Source organism: Bufo bufo, chromosome 2 (assembly GCF_905171765.1).
Source record: "Bufo bufo chromosome 2, aBufBuf1.1, whole genome shotgun sequence".
NCBI classification, from domain to species: Eukaryota; Metazoa; Chordata; class Amphibia; order Anura; family Bufonidae; genus Bufo; species Bufo bufo.
The window spans coordinates 785810831-785824541 of NC_053390.1; the positions used below are offsets into that span (position 1 = coordinate 785810831).

The following is a 13711-nucleotide window of genomic DNA, read 5'->3' on the forward strand; positions in this document are numbered from 1 at the left end:
GCACTCCAGCTGTGGTGAAACTACAACTCCCAGCATGCTCCATTCATTTCTGTGGAGTTCTGAGAACAGCTAAGCAAGTGTGCATCTTGGGAGTCGTAGTATTACCACAGTTGGCGTGCCGAAGGTTAGCCGTCACAGTGTTAGGATCACGGGCGCAATGTACGGCAGGTGATCCAGGAAGTGCTTGGAGCACCATTGGCCCAGCAGGCAAAGGCCTCATGCACACGACCGTGCCGTTTTTTGCAGTCCGCAAACCACGGATCCGCAAAAAACGGAAGCCGCCCGTGTTGCCTTCCGCAATTTGCGGAACGGAACGGGCGCCGGCAATATAAATGCCTATTCTTGTCCGCAAAGTGCGGACAAGAATAGGACATGTTATATTTTTTTAGCGGGCCCGCGGAACGGAGCCACGGATGTGGACAGCACGCGGAGTGCTGTCCGCATATTTTGCCGCTAAATTGAAGTGAATAAGTCCACATCCGAGCTGCCAAAATGGCGGCTCGGATGCGGACCCAAACAACGGTCGTGTGCATAAGGCCTAAACTCAAGATACCTACAAGACTTCGAACCCCCCTGGCCAGGATCACATGTAGTATGATGAAGATTGATGGCAGCACACTCGCAGGCTTCTGATCAATCCTTTTATTGAAGATAATTTGGGGGTTGGGTATTCCCCCCCTTCCTCAGGAGCAATGTGTACAATAAACATTCTATTCAACTGATGCGTATTAACCAGAAGGTTTGAAATATGGATCCATAGAGGAGAAAATGGCGTTATACGCGGATGACATACTGCTCTTTCTGGGTAATGTGGAGAGGTCTCTGCCACATGTGATGCAGTTAATAGAAAACGTTGGCGCTTACTCTGTCCTATCCATTAATTGGGATAAGTCAGTAATGTCGTCCTTGGAACCTTTGTCATTTTCCTTTTTAGATAATATTGCCCCTCTCCAGGTGTCGCCTAAGTTTAAATACTTGGGTGTGCAGGTGTCTTCTCGATCTGAATCTGCTCCCATTAATAGATAAGAGAGCTCCAAAAATAACCACTTGGCGCAAGCTCCCACTCTCTGTCATTGGCAGAGCTAACATAACGAATGGCGCTGATGCCGCAGTTTCTCTATATATTACATATTAGCCCCAACTGGATACCAATGCGTCAGTTTTATAAGATACAATCTGGAACAGACAGTCTCCGAGAACCGGGTTGGAAATTTTGCAAAGAGACAAGGGCTGTGTGGGTGATTGGCGATACCCAATCCATGGTTGTACTTCTTAGCTGCTCAGGCCCAACAATTTCAAACCTGGGGTTCAACTGGTAACGTGGGCCCTGTAGGCACATTGGTATCACATTGGATAGGTGGGAAGCCTCCTGCATACAGTATATATTAGACCTGGGCACACATTTCATGAATGGGAGCCGAAGGGCTTGTATTGGTTATCCCAACTATATTCAAATGGGGTACTCAAAAATTTTGACCAACTGAAGACGGAGTTTGGTCTACCGCCATGCCCTAGGGGTGCAGTGTAAAACAATAGATGTTACTATTTATTTCTGTTTTCTATCGATTATTGCTTTCATTTTATCGTGAACATTTTCTATTGAAAGTACGGTATAGGTGGTCCCGGGATGTTGGGCTCTTAACGGATGCATAGTGGGCGGAGGTGCTATCTATGGGGCCGTCATTATCACTTTGTGAGGAGCATAAACTAACAGAGCTTTATTTGATCCACAGGGTACATTAGACTTATTTATTTATTTTACGCACGTATATAGCGCTACTATATTCCGCAGCGCTTTACAGACATTACATCACACTGTCCTCACTGTCCTCAATGGGGCTCTTTGGACTGTGGGGGGAATAAACCAGAGAACCCGGAGGAAACCCACGCAGATATGGGGAGAACATACAAACTCCATGTAGATGTTGTCCTTGGTCAGATTCGAACCCAGGACCCCAGCGCTAACCACTGAGCCACCGTGCTCCCTTCTTTCTCCATCAAATAGGTGTTTGTGATACCGCTCCGTTTTTTTTGCGGACCATATGCGGAACAATTCATTTCAATGGGTCCGCAAAAAAACGGAAGTTACTCCGTGTGCATTCCGTTTCCGTATGTCTGCATTTCCGTTCTGCAAAAAAATAGAACATGTCCTATTATTGTCCGCATCACGGACAAGGATAGGACTGTTCTATTAGGGGCCAGCTGTTCCGTTCCACAAAATACGGAATGCACACGGACGTCATCCGTATTTTTTGCAGATCCTTTTTTTTGCGGACCGCAAAATACATACAGTCGTGCGCATGAGTCATTATTTGTATGTTTGTAAAAAAATATAAATAAAAATGATCTGATTAAAAAAAAAAAAGAAAGGAAAAAACCCGCTCACCTATTGAATGCTGCTCCCTTCCAACAATAAGACGCCTGTACCCAGCAGACTGGAAGTGATGACATCCCGTCCATATTCACTTGCGGTCATGAAACGCTGAGGCCAGTGAATGGGTGTAGCGGTCTCATCCCTCGTACAGAGTGGTCAGTGATTTTTTTTTTCTTCCTATTAAACAGCAGGGGCATCGCAGTGTAGCACTGATCCCATAGAATAAAATTGCAAGCTACTAGCATGGTGGCTGCGACCTCAACACGCGAGTATTGGATCTTTTGCGATTCGAGTCACATGCGAGTCACACTGCAATCCCAATAATTTCTATGGGATCATGACCACTACAATCCTGCCTGCGACAGCGGTCTCGCACCCAGTGTCGCTGTGTACCTATAGCATAAGGGTTAATTTTACAATATGGAGCTTTTTTTTTTTTATTTCCACGATCCTATGCTAGTTAAATTAAACTGTGTGTCAATGCAAAGCTCTGGCCAATGTCTAGATTAAATATGGGCGTATTTATACGTATTTTCTAACATAATTGGCTCAGAATTAAAGGCATTTTTCAGGAGGAAAATACTGATGACCTACCCTCACGCTATGGCTTATCAATATCTGATTGGCGGAGTACCCCTGCCGGTCAGCTGTTTGCAAAAGGAGCCCGCTCATACCATGCACAGCGCCGTACATTGTATAGTGGCTGTGCTTGGTAATGCAGCCTAGGCCCATTCACTTGCATGGGACTGAGCTGCACATAGGTCATGTGACTGATGAATGTGATGTCACTGGCCTCACTGGAGCGCTGCAGCCTGATCGGCAGAGGTGGCACCATAAAGTATCTTATTTTTGCAATGTATGGCTGTGCCATAACTGTATAGCACTGGTATTTAGGAAACTGCTTGGAAATATTATTTGGGCACCATACTGTATAATGAGGCACGGTCTAGTGGGGTTATTTGTACTCTGTAAGACAATAAACAATATGTAGGGGTGTCAACACAGGGCACCATCCAATGTAAGACTGACCTCGGCTGGAAAGAATGATAGGTTCCCCCGTGGTTGTCCTTTTATCAGACCTCCCAAGTTTCCCTCATTTAGAGGGACAGTCCCTCTTTTTGACCCAAGTCCCTCTGTCCCTCTTTGCTCCATACATGTGTGACACCCCAGAGTTGTGTTACTACACTCCTCTTCCCCGCTACTATCTCCTAGGAGCCTTTATACTGTCATCAGATATAATTAACATTATGTCTTCCACAAATGGGCATACAAATCTATGTTAAATGCAATTGTTCATGTAATTTGCCTGGTTACCAGTAGGTGGCAGAAACCCATTGGCAGGTACAAGCTACAGTTTAGTGTATCTGAGCTGGAAGGGATTATTCCAGCTTAGCTCCCCCTCTGTGGAGAGGTGGGCTAGTTCCACATGCTGCAGCATGGGTGGAAAAAGGAAGTTAGTGGGAGTGTAGCCCACCCCCTGCTAGGGGTAGGGTGTGTGTGTGGAGTTCCCCTGCATAGGGAAGACAGCAAGGACCTAGTTTCGGCTGAGACTATGGCATATCAAAGGGTACAGTCACACGGTCAGGTTTCTGCATGCAGTTTTGGATGCCAAAATCAGGAGTGAATTAAAAAAAAAAAAGAGGAGACCTCATTTATGGCTTTTATATTTTGCTCTCCTTTTAAGATCCACTCCTGATTTTGGCTTTCAAAACTGCATGCATAAGCCGGACCGTGTGGTCGTCCCCTAAATGTCAGTTAGGTGCTAGTTCTGCCTCCAGGACTTCCAGCTATAGGGAGAATGGGGTCCCTTTATCACTAGCTCCCACTTCTCTCTCCATTGTAGTTTACGTAATTTATTGAAACAGCAGTGCTTTACTAGTCCCATAATCTAACCTGTAGATAGCCACGTGGATGCATGGCCACCTCGCCAGCTCTGGACCTTCTGAATTGCATCACAGGGATTAGAAGTTTCCTATTCTGATTTGGCATTGGCAACCCCCAAGTTGGCCAGACCTGTAAAGGGAAGTTTACTTACCTGCTTCTTCTTGGCGCTGGCTTCCCGCTCCTTTTCCTCCAGGCCTGCAATGCTCCGCTGGACTACCTCGCAGTAAACATCCCATTTGACCTCGCCGCAGTGAATCAATGGCGACGGCAGTGACCAGCATCTCTAACATAATGACAAATGGTCACATGACACAAGGGGATCCAGTCTCAGCCCTGTGATTGGCTGCAGTGATGTCAAACCAGATGTTTACAGAGAGGGAGCCCAGCGGAGCATTGCAGGCCCGGAGGAAAAGGAGCGGGGAGCCAACGCCGGGAAGAAGCAGGTAAGTAAACTTCCCTTTACAGGTCTGGCCAACTTGGGGGGTTGCCGAACCCCCCACCCAGGTCATTCTTGCACAACCCATTTAAGCAACCAGAAGGTCACAGCTTAAAAGGGTTTTCCAAGATTTTTATACTGATGACCTATCCTCTATATCAGGCATGGACAACCTGTGGCTCTCCAGCTGTTGTAAAACTACAACTCCCACCATGCCCTGCTGTAGGCTGCTAGCTGTAGGCAGTCTGGGCATGCTGGGAGTTGTAGTTTTGCAACAGCTGGAGAGCCTCAGGTTGGCCATCCCTGCTCTATATAGTCATCTTCCCTTTCCAGGTCCGGCTTCCCGCATTGTTGCACAACCCCCTTTTAAGTAAGCTTGAAGAACTCCTGAAAAAAGAGTGTGTCCGATGGAAGCAGTCCATGGGGTTATACAGGTTTGTCTGGTCCCAACTGTGTTAGTTGGGACTAGGGATAAGTGAATCGACTTTGGTTGAAACATCCGAAGTCGAATCGCATAAAACTTCGTTTGAATACTGTACGGAGCGAGCGCTCCGTACAGTAATAGAATGTATTGGCTCCGATGAGCCGAAGTTATCACTTGGAACAGAACCCGAGTTCGGGAAATGTTTTTTTACTGTAGAAATTTATTTATTAAGTTATTACCCAAAGTCTCGCGAGACTTCGCAAAGTAATAACTTCAGCTCATAGGAGAGAAAACATTCTAATACTGTACACTCGCTCCGTACAGTATTCAAACGAAGTATTATGCGAATCGACTTCGGATGTTTCATCCGAAGTCGATTCGCTCATCCCTAGTTGTGACATTAGATTACTGCGATGGGCTATTGATTGCCTTATTGGTCGAAAAAGATTTATTTTCCCTTTTCATGAGGGCAATGACTTGATATTATGAAATGATATGTCTAATAAGAAGTCGGCCTATTAAAGGGGTCATCTTATGTAAAATATTATTATGCAATGTATAGGGCATTTTAAATTAAGCATTATTGTAATATACAGTACATGCAATAAAAATATTGTATGTACATTTTCCTCTCTGGTAGCGCCCCCTGCTGTTTTTCCTTCTGGTCCACCTTCTGATGCATTCAGTGGAGGACCGACATTGCTTCCCTGCTCTGTCCCGCTTCTCAATCTCGATGTCGTAATCTTATAGTGTAGATACCCAGACACCATTCATCACACCACATGGAGAAATATATCGGGGCATCTACTCATTACACCGACAAAAGCCTTTATGACATCTCATTCTAAATGCGTAGGCAATAATATGGAATTGGTCACCCCTGTGCAGCTAAAACTGTTTCCACTCTTCTAGGAGGGCTTTCTACAAGATTTTGGAGCACATCTGTGGGAATTCTGTCCCATTGAGCCAGAAAAGCATTTGTGAGGTCAGATACCGATGTTGGACAAGAAGACCTGGGTCTCAATCTCCATTCTAGTTCATCCCAAAGGTGTTGGATGGGGTTGAGGTCAGGGCTTTGCACTGACCAGACAAGTTCTTCTACACCAAACTCACCCCACCATGTCTTTATGGTCCTTTTGTTGTACACATGCTGGGAGAAAAAAAAAAAAAGAAGACCTTTCACAAACTGTTCCCACAAAGCTGAAAGCATACAATTGTCCAAAATGTCTCGTTATGCTAGAGGATTAAGATTTCCTTCACTGGCACTAAGTGACTTAGGACAACACCTGCAAAACAACCCCATAGCATTATCCTTCCTGTACAGCTGGCACAATGCAGTCTGGCAGGTAACGTTCTCCTGGTATTCACCAAACCCAGACTCGTCCATCAGACTACCAGATAGAGAAGTCTAATTTATTACACCACAGAACATGTTTCCAGTGCTCCAGAGTCCAATGCTGCCATGCTTTACACCACTCCATCCAACGCTTGCCATTGTGCTTGATGAAGTAAAGCAGCTACTCAGCCATGGAAACCCATGCCAAGAAACTCCAGGTGCCAAGTTTTTATGTTAATGGCTCAGAAGGTTTGGACTCTGCAGTTATGGAATCAGCAGCGCATTGGTGACTTTTATGCACCTCAGCGACCCCACTTTGTAACATTACGTGGTCTCCACTTCATGGCTGAGTTGCTGTTGTTCATAGACGCTCCCACTTGACTATAATACCACCCACGTGGGATGGTGGAACTAACTTGTTGCAACAGCGGCATCCTATTAAAAAGAAAAAACAGCAGGGTCTTGAAGGGGTTAAACCAATTACAGCAAGATGTGCAAACATACCTTTGTGACTGTCGGGAGATGTCTAATTGCCAATAAAACATTTTTTTATAAAATGAGGTCGTAATTGCGCAGTTCTGAGCCTGGCAAGTGCGGAGCCTCTCCTCGGTAAACCCTGAGCTCCATCATTGTCCTACATCGGTCTCTTTATAATTAACTAGAATGATTTCCTCTTGGGCTACTTTCACATCTGTGGTTCTGGTACCTCTGCCAGATCTCAAAACCGGACCAAAACGGTTCTGTTTTGATTTACACGTCAGGAGGCATTTATTCTGTTAGGATGCGGTTGTGTTAAATCGAAACAGAAAAAAATCGGATCCGTCACTAAATACATTGTAAGTCAATTGGAGACGGATTTGTTTTTTTTAGGATTCTAAAAAAACGGATCTGTCACCATTGACTTACATTGTTTTTAGTGACGGATCCGGTTTGTACCATATCAATGACCGGACACAAAAACCGCAGCTTGCAGCAGTTTTATGTCAGGTCACAAAACTGAATGCTACCGGAACGGATCGCGTCCTGAACGGATCTCTTTCCATTCAGAATGCATGAGGACTAAACAGAATTTTTTTTTCTGGTATTGAGATCCCCTGCTGGATCTCAAAACGGAAATGCCAAAATGCAGATGTGAAAGTAGCCGTACTATTTATGTTACGAAACTCTTTTACCCCGCTACAACCTGTTAAGTGTATCTGCATTGTCATCCTGTGTAATTTAACATCACATCCTCACAAATGTGCATATTCTAAGGGCTCTTTCACACCTGCGTTCTTGTCTTCCGGCATAGAGTTCCGTCGTCGGGGCTCTATGCCGGAAGAATCCTGATCAGTTTTATCCTAATGCTTTCTGAATGGAGAGAAATCCGTTCAGGATACATCAGGATGTCTTCAGTTCCGGACCGGAACGTTTTTTGGCCGGAGAAAATACTGCAGCATGCTGCGCTTTTTGCTCCGGCCAAAAATCCTGAACACTTGCCGCAAGACCGGATCCGGAATTAATGCCCATTGAAAGGCATTGATCCGGATCCGGCCTTAAGCTAAACGTCGTTTCGGCGCATTGCCGGAGCCGACATTTAGCTTTTTCAGAGTGGTTACCATGGCTGCCGGGACGCTAAAGTCCTGACAGCCATGGTAAAGTGTAGTGGGGAGCGGGGGAGCAGCATACTTACCGTCCGTGCGGCTCCCGGGGCGCTCCAGAGTGACGTCAGGGCGCCCCAAGCACATGGATCACGTGATCGCATGGATCACGTCATCCATGCGCATGGGGCGCTCTGACGTCATTCTGGAGCGCCCCGGGAGCCGCACGGACTGTAAGTATACCGCTCCCCCGCTCCCCGCTACTACTATGGCAACCAGGACTTTAATAGCGTCCTGGGTGCCATAGTAACACTGAAAGCATTTGGAAGATGGTTCCGTCTTCAAATGCTTTCAGTACACTTGCGTTTTTCCGGATCCGGCAGGCACCCCCGGCAACGGAAGTGCATGCCGGATCCCAACAACGCAAGTGTGAAAGAGGCCTAAGCCTGTTACATGTAATTTGCTGTCATTTCCATGTACACCAGCAGGTGGCAGCAATGTGTTACCAGGAACTTAGACAGTTTAGCACCCCCCTCTTTGAGCAGAGTGGGCTGGCCCATATCCTGCCTCATGGGGAGGGAAGGAAGTTCAGTTAGTGTGCCAGCCACCCCGGCTAGGGGAAGGCTGTGCTGGTAGGAGCTCCCAGTTCTAGGGATCCCAACCCAGGATCGTGTCTCGGCTGAGACCAAAGATCACCCTTCACATTCTGTGCCTTACAGCCTCAGCTGGTGACAAGCAAGCAGCCACCTCCAGGACGAACCATGAGTACCATCCAGAGACCAGGAGAAGCCAAATTCCTCCTCAGCTAGTCAGTCCCATACACAGCAGAAGATAGACAGAGCAGAAGATGGATACCTGCCATATTCTCCAGGCATATGATAGAAGCAGAGATAGTGATCCCTGCCATATATTGCCAATACCTGCTGAGACCCAAGACTATTGCTGTATCTCATGTGGATTGATGCTGCCTCCAGTAAAGACAAGTTGAATTATATTTCAAGTCTGGATCTCTTTCATTGCTACCAAGTTCCTCAATTACTCCTACTAACAACACTCATTTATTGCAAGTGAGCCAGGATCCAGGAGTCCAGCCGTACCAAGGTAGGAGACACCGTTGACACTATTACTACTGCTACACAGAGACATTACACCACTCTGGCATTCCTAACCTGGTACATGTGTTGCAACACCTTAAAGGGCCCTGAGACTGTACCCTGCGCACGCTGCAATTGGCGTCACGAATAAAAACTCTTAACTATCATTTACACCTGACCCAGTCATTGCATATTATAGCGTCAGTGTGCATACCCCAATCCGGCTTACTGCATATTTAGCACTCGAGTGGGAACCAAATAGCTAAGGGAGGGGGCACCAAAGGACATAAGCTCTTCCACCTAGTTAATGCCATACATGTCACTGACCCATTCTAATCATAAAGGGGTTATCCTAGGATTAATGTAAAAAATGAAAATCAAACATCATATAATACATGACAACAGGCTCGGACTGGCCCACCGCGGAGGCGGGGGATTCCTCGGTGGGCCCCCAGTCTCCTACGCCCGAGATAAGATGGAGGAGTAATTATCTCTCCTTTCTCAGGAGAGATAATTATTATAGCCACTAGGTGGCAGTATCGCACAGTGATGCAGCCTCCTACTGGTGTACATTGTACTGGAGGCCCCGCAGTATCTTCTAGACTTCTGGGGCTGCTGGCAGTGAAGGAGGAGAGAACATGTCTGGCCATCCTCCTGCCCTCCCTGCCGTCAGAAAACTGTGGCTGCTGTTGAGAAGGACTGGGCTGATTTCTCAGGTGTGTGACAGTAGTGAGCTGTAGGAGACTGTAAGGGGGAAATAGGGGATTTGTTTATAGCAGACACAGATCTATGAATACTTGTTGCTCTCTGCAGAGTTCAGAGTGGCACGGGGGGGACTTTGCCCTAGGTCCCCTCCAATGCCTCTTCTTTAGGTGCACCAGCTCCAGATGCCCCAACTCTAAATGCACCCCTAATATTGAATCTTCTCCAGTTGCCCCCCTAATACCTCTGCTCCAGGATCCCCACCTGCCTCAGGCGACCCTAATGCTTTAGGTGCACCCCCGTAAGTGCCCCAGATGCCCCCACCGCTAATATTGCCTCTTCTCCAGTTACCCCTGCTCCAGGATCCCCACCATTATCCTGCCTCAGGTGACCCTAATGTCTCTGCTTCAGTTATGACCCTTCGTTTGTGCCCTTTGCTCACTTTGCTCCTCTAGAACCTTTGCTTGGGCTTTGTTAAAGGTTGCGACCTGCAAAGGGGGTTGGACTTATGCCCGAAAAATTCTGCACAGTGCCTCACATTCTCCAGTATTGACACGTATGGTTTACATGGCGGTAGTGATGATATTCCGTATTTGGAGGCATCACTGCTGTCATGTAAAGAGATACTGGTGGTGCAGTGGTGGAGGATTTAAAGGGGTTGTCCAGGTTTTCGAGTTATCCTCTCCACATCATAGGGAATCACTATATGAATAGTGGGGTCCGATTCTTTGGCCCTCACTGATCCCAGGAACGGGTCCTGTTCCCCCTTTTTGATGGTGTGGCAGTCTACACATACGCCCTGCTGCTCCATTCATTCTCTTAGGGACCACTGAAAATAGCCAGCGCTGTACTCCGCCATCTCCGGCGACCCCATAGAGAATGGATGGAGAGGCAGGGCATATGCTCGACCTGCCACTCAGTCAAGAAGGGGGATCAGTGGGGACTCCAGCGTTCAGACCCCCACGGATCACTTAATTATCCCCGATCCTGTGGATAGAGGATAACTAGAAAAGCGGACACAGGTCCTTTAACAGGCGAGCATTTCTATTTTAGTTTGACACACATTTTGGGCCAGCTATGACACGACAGGTGATAAGTGTCTAATTGGTGGTGGTCTGACTGCTCAGACCCCCATGATCAAGGCAACGTGGTCTTAAAGGGGTTGTCTCACTTCAGTAAGGCCTCATGCACACGACCGTTGTTGGGTCCCGTGTCCGTTGTTCCGTTTTCCGTGATTTTCTGCGGACCCATTGACTTTTAATGGGTCCGTTGAAAACTCGGAGAATGCACCGTTTGTCATCCGCGTCCGTGATCCGTATTTCCAGTCCGTGAAAAAAATATGACCTGTCCTATTTTTTTCACGGACAACGGTTCGCGGACCCATTCAAGTCAATGGGTCCGTGAAAAAACACGGAGGCACACAAGATTGTCATCCACGTCCGTGATCCTATCATTTTCAAGGCAAACTTGACTTAGATTTTATTTTCACTTTTCATGTCTGGTGATCCTCCAAAAATCAAGGAAGACACACGGAAAAAAAAAACGGAAACGGATCACGGAACAACAGAACCCCATTTTGCGGCCCGTGAAAAAATACTGTCGTGTGCATGAGGCCTAAGTCGGATTTATCATGTAGAGAAAGTTAATACAAACCACTTACTAATGTACTGTTATTATCCATGTTGCTTCCTTTGCTGGCTGGATTAATTTTGCCATTACATTATACACTGCTCGTTTCCATGGTTACAGACCACCCTGCAATCCATCAGTGGTGGTCGTGCTTGCACACTATAGGATAAAGCACTAGCCTATGTGCGGTCCCATGGTCCCGGCCACCAGAGAGGCTTAGGCTTTTGCCTATAGTGTGCAAGCACGACCACCACTGCTGATGGATTGCAGGGTGGTCGTAACCATGGAGACGAGCAGTGTATAATGTGATGGAAAAATGAATCCAGGCAGCAAAGGAAGCAATATGGATAATAACAGTACATTAGTAAGTGCCTTGTATTAACTCACATGATAAATGCCACTTACTGAAGTGAGACATAGATTGGCGGTAATGTAATTGAATGTCTCAGGACCCCTTTTTTCATGATCAGTGGGTGTTCCAGCAGTCAGACCCCAGCAATCTGATATTTATCACCTACCCTGTAGATAGGACAACCTTTTTAAATATACTGTAGATTGTGTGCAATCTGAGGAGGTTAAGATTTGTTAAATTTCATGCCAGACGTTTATGCTTAAAGGGGTTAAAGTGGCATTTGTCATGTAGAGACAGTTAATACAAGGCGCTTACTAATGTATTGTGATTGTCCATATTGCCTCCTTTCCATCACATTATTCACAGCTCGTATCCGTGGTGTGACACAGTGAAGGGTATGGTCTGGGAAGACAGGTACTTTCCTCCCAGCGTGTGCTGCTGGGCTGATGCGCAGCCAGGTGGGGTCAAACACTGGACTGGATTTTAAGTGCCGGTCCAGGTTTTGGCTGTCCTTATAAGACAGCTGGGCTCAGCAGCAAAGTGTGTGTGTGCTGGGATCTGAGGCTTGTGCTGAGACCCGTGTTTAGGGGAAACAGGCCCCCTAAAAGCCTGCTATGGACTGAACTAACACCAAGACTGAAAAGTGACATTTTGTTTTTGCCTTATGTGTGAATAGACACGGAAGTTAGATTTAAGAACTGGTCATTTGCCTCTGTACTGCGTCCGCATACCCCGTCTACCAGAGCGAATCCCCACAGTGGTTACGACCACCCTGCAATCCAGCAGCGGTGGCCGTGCTTACACACTATAGGGAAAGGCTGGAAGTGCGCACAGGCCAACACCTTTACCTACAGTGCGCAAGCACGGCCACCGCTGCTGGATTGCAGGGTGGTCAAAACCATGGGTACGAGCTGTGAATACTGTGATGGAAAAGAGCCAATATGGACAATCAGAATACATTAGTAAGTGCCTTGTATTAACTGTCTCTACATGATAAATGCCACTTGCTGAAGTGAGGCTATTGCTACACTTAATAGGGTTAGGCAAAAATTGCCTTGGCGCGTGCATTGCGTGTTTCCTGTGTGTGATAGGAGCTGCATGTGTCTTGTTTCTGACTGATATCCATATAGGTGTAAGGCTACTGTCACACTTGCGGTAGCAGGGTCCGGCAGGCTATTCCGTGCTTACACTAGCCCACCGTGCCGCCTGAGGTCCGCTCCGGCCCCATTCACTATAATGGGGGCTGGCCGGAGGTCCGGCCGCAGCACGGCAAACATGCCGAGAGGCGGCCGTACAAAAACTACAGCTGACTTCCGGCGGCACGGTGGGCTAGCGTTAGCAAGGATGCGGCAGGCTGTTCCCCCGCCGGAACATCCTGCCGGACCCTTTTACTGCAAGTGTGAAAGTGGCCTAAATTCTCCCACGTGTATGTTTGTGCATTTTGCTGTGAGTGTCCGCCATCATACTTCATCTTTAATATTTCTGTTATCACTGTAAGGGCTCATGAACACGACCATCGGATGTTTTGCAGTCCGCAAATTGCGGATCCGCAAAACATGGATACTGGGTGTGTGCAATCCACATTATGCAGAACAGAACGGCCGGCCTCGAATAGAACCGTCCTATCCTTGTCTGTAATGTGGACAATAATAGGACATGTTCTATCATTTTGCGTAACGGCCATGCGGACATACTGACACGGAATGCACATGGAGTCATTTCCGTTTTTTGCGGCCCCATTGAAGTGAATGGTTTCACATACAGGCCACAAAAAAAATAAAAGTGGTGATCCCTTCAGCCCATGGCCCTTCTGCTGCCCCCTCTTGCACCGACCTGGTGCTGCCTGCTGACCTGGTTCGCCTCACCTGGTGGTGCACCCCTGCCCATTCGTTGTTCCTAT

The 13711-nt window shown here is 47.1% G+C and overlaps 1 long non-coding RNA gene across 1 annotated transcript; it reads left to right on the forward strand.

The window, feature by feature from the left end:
* Positions 1 to 13324, forward strand: LOC120991828. The gene is made up of 3 exons (XR_005776829.1): positions 1 to 139; positions 12014 to 12018; positions 13310 to 13324. It is a non-coding gene; the product is annotated as an uncharacterized LOC120991828 (long non-coding RNA).
* Positions 13325 to 13711: the final 387 nt, after the last annotated feature.